We start from the raw sequence: 6,432 nt of genomic DNA, 5'->3' as shown, positions 1-6,432 counted from the left end.
TATGATGGTTTTTTTTTTTTTTTTTGAGATAGGGTCTCACCTATTTGCCTGGACTCTTTGAACCATGACTCTCCTGATCTCTGCCTCCTGAATAGCTAGGATTACAGGTGTGAGCCGCCGGGCACCCGGCTTCTGTGGTCCTTTGTTCAGGAGTCAGAGCTTTCCTGAACATGCCAGGAATGCTCTCGCCACCTTACGTAGATTAACTCACTGAATCCTCACAACAACCTTTGAGCTACCCCCATTTTACAGACAAACAAACTGAGGAACAGGTGAGTGAAGTGGGCCTGGATCGAGGCATTCAGGCCTCAACGGCTCTCACACCTGCACCAGGCCGGCCGGCCAGGCTCTCACTAACTGCTGAGCTGCCAGGGGACAGAGTTCCAGAGAAACCAGTCCAGAGAGAGATGGGCAGAGACAGGAGAAGGGGGACAGGTAGAGGCAAGGGCAGAAACACTGAGAGTCAGGGACAGGAGGGGAAGCAGGAGGAGGAGAGCTCCTTGGGCGCCCCAGGCACACTCCCAAGGTCTGTTCCAGCACAAACACTGGCAGTGTGCGGCAGAGGGGGCGGTTGGGCTTACCAGAGTGGGCTCAGAGGCTCTTCTTGGTCCTATCAGCTGTGACAATGGCCGAGCACTTTATTCACAGCACTCTTTGGCCCCCTGGTCCACGTAAACCTTACTTCTTCCTGTCACCACGCTGCAGCCACCTTGGCCTCCTGTGTCAAGACTTTGTAGCTGCAGTTCCCTCTGCCTACTTGCCTTCCCCAGCTGCGTTATCAGATGCTTGTCCCCACTCCCACCCTCCCTCCCTCCTTTCACGAAGGTCTCTGCAGGGGTCTTCCCTACTACCCTTTCTAGAACAGCACCCAATGTATTCCTCTGTGACTCCATTTTTCCCAACCTGATGCTAGACCACACAGTATTGGCTTACTGTGTTCCCTGCCCCCACCGAAGGCAAAGTCAACCACTGAGTCCCAGTGTAGTGTGTCCCAGTGCTGTCCATACAGTAAGCATGGGCACAGCCAGTCATTTAAGTTGCGTTCATGTGTATTTGTGTGCCTTTCATCTCCACTGCTGCAGCTGGCACCAAAGGCCCTGGAGAACGTTGGCTTTGGGTGGCGGGCTGAGTTCTCACCCTTCTCCATCCCCCGACTCCTGGCATCCAGAGTTTCAGACTTCCCTTCTCTATATCCAAGTCAGAGGCCTAGGGGGGTATGGGTGTTCTCTGGGGCCTGGAGGAGCTCGCAAGAAAAAGTTGCCCCCTTGACATGCTTTGTGTCTCTCCATCTTATTTTCACATGGCATTCTTATAAAAATGTGACAAGTCAATGTGGTGCCTTTAACACTGTGAAAAAGGCTTACCTGGTACCCAGAGAGCTCTATGCTGATTCCCACCCTCCCTTCCCCAGCTCTACCTCCAGCCCTCACTTTCTACTTCCCTCCCCAGGGAGCAGAGCCCAGGGCCACCTGTGCAGGTGGGAGAGAAGGCACCAGGTGAGTGATGTATCCCTGTTCTCCAGTTTGCCCTGGGAGGACTTTGAGCCATCTGCCTGAGTCATTTGGTCCAGTCTCCTGCACATCTCACAAAGTCACTGTCACTGTTCTTGCTTTCAACCTCCCCAGACACCTGCACCCAGAGCTGTGGGGTTAAGACCCCTCCCACTGCCTCTCAAGGCCTCCACATCCACATGACACAGGGAGAGGAGACCCTCAGGCCTTGGACAGCTGAGAGATGAGCTTGATGGGGGGTGTCAGGGCATCTATGGGGCTAACCTAGGGCTTGGTGGCTAGGAGAGAAGCTGTGTGCATGCTTGCTGAGTGTTCCTTCTCCCTGCGACCCCAGACACAAGCTTACAAAGGCAGGAATACGTTCTTCCAAGGAGTGCATCGTCCACAAGCCTTCGGGCAGCTCCTAACCAGAAACCAGAGTGCCCCCACCCCAGACAAGTGGGAGTTATGTGGCCCGGGAGAACTATAGGAGGCATGTTGGGGTTCCCCTCTGTATGGACCAGAGTTGGGGTGCATGGGCTGCTGTAAGCCCCCTTTTAAATCCCTCCTGTACCCTTGAAGGTGGGTCTCAAGGGACACAGCCCACCTTGGGCTCAGGCCTAGGAAGCCACTGCACCCCACCCTCTGGCTAGCAGGCAGGTTGTGTTCCTATTGGCTGGAGGGGGAGAGTCCTCCCTTTGGCATGAGTGGTCCTCCTTAGGGAGGACTTTAGAGGGGGTCCCTGTGACATGTGGCCACTGACGCCAGCCCTCTGCAATCCAGGACAGTGGTAGGGACTTCCCAAGCTTCACTGCAGAGCCCAAGGCTTCCTAAGTGGATATCTTCATACTGCGTGGGAGAGCTGGGCGTGATAAGAAGCCCCTAATTCCACAGAGGGGACAACTGGCTAGAGGAAAGGGACTTACCCAAAATCACACAGCAAGTGAGGGCCAGAGTCCAAATTCCCAACTTCTTAGGATACTCTCCCAGTGAGTCTGGCTGGGAGGCAGAGTCTCAATGCAATCTGGGGAGCAAAGGGTACAGACAGTCCCCCTTCCCTGACCTAGCTGCTGGGTCGTGGGCACACCAGCATCTTGGTTTGAGTCTTTTTCCCAGGACTTTATTTATCTATCTTTGGCAATATTAAGGGTTTGAACTCAGGGACTTGGGCTTGCCAGGCAGGCCAGGACTTTATTTAAAAAAAAAAATTAACATAACGTGATGACTTCTTGGTGTACACTGCATGAATTAGCCCACGCCTTGATTCATGTCGCCACCCCCACAATCAGGATACTAAAAACCCTCACATGATCCCTTCGCTCAGGGTCTTGGCCCAGAGGGAGCCACATGGACAAGTGAGACACTTACAAACTGTCCGCAGTGTGCGGTGTCCAGAGGTGGCATTTCTGCATGCCCCAGCTGGGCCACCACTTGGCATGGCTGGGCACCGCTCTCCCAGCTTTCTCTTCAGCCAGTCTTTCTTGCTCTGAACAGCTTCCCAAGCCCGTGTCTCCAACCTTCCTGGCAGTTGCCTTCTTACTTGAGCTGGATAGCAGCGGTAGTTTGTTTTGCGTGGGTTTTGTCCTTGTTGACATTTTGAAGCCCTGATCTCTAGTGAGTTCAGGTGGGATTGGGGGCTGGGGAGGCACGCCCCTGGGAAGAACAGGCCAGAGATAAATGGGGACTTCTGCCCTGGGGACAGGCCCCCTGTTCAGGGGAGTCAGGTGGTTCTGAGGGGCCTCCCCTTGCCCCATCCCCCTCCCAGCAGCCCCATTTCCCCCTGCCCTGGGTCTCTCTGGTCCAGCGCTAGGCCTGAGGCCAGGGACAAATCCACCTGCCCTTCTCTCGGTGCTGCACAGCGAGCCCCTGCTGGGCAATCCAGGGAGGGGGATTATTTTCAATTTGGGGCCCCCTGCAGACTGGAGCTGGGGGCTGTGCAGGGTGTGTGTGGGGGGGGGGACGGGGGCGGCTGCCCAGCTCCACCTTCTGTGAGGTTGGTGGGGAAGGTTTCCATGGAAACAACAGCTCCAGCATCTCCAGAGATTTGGGGAAAACTGGCTCTAAAAAATCACCATTTTCGTTGCTGGGGGGAAGGGCGACTGAGCTTGGAGGAGAGGGTGAGGGGAGCTTGTGGTGGTGTGGGAGTGGGGAGAGGGTCCGGTACAGAAAGCTGTGCCCTAGGCGGTGTCACTCATCACTCCCCCAAGCCCCCCTGGCCTCTTTCTGCATTGTCTGCCCAGGAGTGAGGGCTGCTATGCTGCTCCCCACGCATGTCACCGAGTACCCCCATTATCTCTCCTCCATCACCACAGTTCCTCTGTGATGGGGGCAAAGCCCTCTCCTCGCTGTCACTCAGATCCCTCCTCCCATGGCAGAGCCCAGCTTCCTCTCCCCATCCCCCAGCCCTCCGCTCACCGTTCCCCAATTCAGCCTGGGGGAGAGAGGGAGACACAGGCGTGGGGACTCTTGCTGGGGAGTTAATCAAAGTGTCTGCAACTTCTCATGTTCCTGTCCCCTCCCTGGGGAGAGTCGCGGGGGGGTGGGGACCAACCTGCCCATGACGGGTGGAGGGGCAGCATCAAACGTGCCAGCTTCAGGCGTGCGTGTGCAGACATGAAATCAACTGGAACCCTCGCTTTGAAAATGACTTTTTCTCCCTGGCCAGGATCCCCTGTCTCTGCCAAGAATCTCCTCAAATTCCTGCTATTGCAGTGGCCATCAGTGGACCTATTCAGGAAAAAGGAACGCACCCCTCCCTCCCTTCCTCCCTTCCTTCCTCCCCTCATTTATTCATTTAACAATCAACTGCATTTACTTTGTGCAGGGCAGGGCTCTCTGCTGGAGACACAGATTTTGGGGATGGGTCAATGGTGCTGGAGAGAGGCAAAGATCCCAACCCTCATGGAGCTTATACTCTGTTGAGAGAGAGATAGAGACAGAGAACAAGCCCCCTCCCTCCCCCTAAAATAAATAAATAAGTCCAATGTGATGAAATGGTCTGGAGAAAAATAAAGCTGGAAGAGAGAGAGCTGTGAGGATGAGGGGCACAATTTTAAATAAGGCACTGGAGGGGTGGCTCAAGTGGTAGAGCACCTGCCTAGCAAATATGAAGCCCTGAGTTCAAATCCCTGCACTACCAAAATAAATAAGTTAACAAATGGAAACAAACAAGGTGTTCAGGAAGCATCTCTGAAAGGCGATGCCTGATGATGACCTACAGGAGGTGTTATAGCAGAACAGTGTGCGCAAAGGCCCTGAGGCCAGGGGTGTGCCTGCCACATGCAAGGAGCAGCAAACAAACCAATGTGACTGGATTGCAGTGAGCAAAAAGGAGCCCAGACAGAGATGAGTGAGAGGCAGGGGTGGGTGGGACAGATGCACTGGGCTTTTTCTGGCCCAAAGACCCTGCACCATGCAACCATATTTGTGTATGTCATGGGGCTCCTAAACTCAGGTGAGAAGGAGCAAAGACGCTCTTTGCCCTGCCACAGTCTGAGTCCTCCAGATAAGAATGGGGCCTGCGCCTGTGGCATCCTGCGACCCTGCTTGTTTCTCTGTGTTCCCCTCCCCATCTGCAGGTGAACTCTGAGAGCTAATCGGAGTGTTGATCTCCATCCAGGGGGACCCAGGGCCGTCCCAAGGCCACATGGTCAGGCCTCCCACCCTCCAGGGCCTGGGTCCTCTCCTCCTCCCTCTGCCCCCACCGGCACCTGCCGCATTGGGATGCGGGTGGCACCGCAGCAGCTCTGTATAATTACGGTGATGATTTCAGAACATGCGGCTTTCCTTTCTCTTATCACCTCCCAGTGCGAAATAAACCGTTCAATAATTAATTGACAAAGATGAACTTGTTGTCCTCCGCCGGGCTGGGAGGGTGGGGGGTGGTCACAGCTCCACAGACAAATGATGTGAAAGTAATTGTCCTAGGAGAGGAGGTGAGAGGGATTAAGATCAGATTTGCAAGGTCCCTTCCCAGAGCCCACTGGGCACCAGGGGACAGCAACTGCTGGGGTTTACGCTGCTAATTCATCACTAATTAATGTTCCACATTGAGCCTGACAGGAGAAGAAATAAACGCCAATGTGTTTGCAAGATGAGAGACTGAGGCTGGGAAGAGAAAGCGGCGAGGGGAGATGCACAATGAACAGCCCAAGAGGTGGACAGAGTTGACAGCACAGGAGCCAGGAGCAGAGGTGCTGAGACCAGATTCCCTGCCTATTTCCCCAACCTCATGAGTGGCTGAGAAGGGTGACTTTCCCTCACTGGTCCTCAGTTCTGCCATCTACAAAATGGGGTTAGAAAATGATCTCCAGAGTTCCTTCCAGATCTGACAATACCACCGGGCATGGTGGCTCACACCTGTAATCCTAGCTACTCAAGAGACAGAGATCAAGAGGATCATGGTTCAAAGCCCACCCTAGCTAATAGTTTTCAAGCCCCTGTCTTGGAAAAAAAAAATCACAAAAAAAGGGCTGGTGAAGTTGCTCAAGCAGTGAGTGCTTGTTTTGCAAGTGTGAGGCCCTGAGCTCAAACTCCAGTGCCACCCAAAGCAAAACAAAACAAAACAAAAATAGACCTGACAATGTCATCAGTCCTAACTTCAAAATAGATCCCGAGTGGTGTGTGTGTGTGTGTGTGTATTTGTGTATGAATTTGTATGTATAAATGTGCCATTGCTACTTGCCTGGATTGTTGCACCTGCTTCTGTGTCCTGTCCCCCCTCCCCCACCGGTCTATTCTCAAAGCAGCCAGAGGGGTCTTTTAAAATAAGCCAGTTCATGCCCTACTTCTGTGTGAACACATTCAGCTCACCCAGCATAAAAGCCAAAGCTGCCAGGCAGATCCCGAAGCCCTGCACCACATGGCCACCATGCCAGCCTCCTTGCTGTTTCTGGACATGCCTCCCTCTCCTGCCTCAGGACCTTTGCCACTTGCCGCTCTC

This window comes from Castor canadensis, chromosome 8, assembly GCF_047511655.1.
Source record: "Castor canadensis chromosome 8, mCasCan1.hap1v2, whole genome shotgun sequence".
Lineage (NCBI taxonomy): Eukaryota > Metazoa > Chordata > Mammalia > Rodentia > Castoridae > Castor > Castor canadensis.
The sequence above is the reverse complement of the archived record's forward strand: the minus strand, read 5'-3'. Positions refer to the sequence as shown.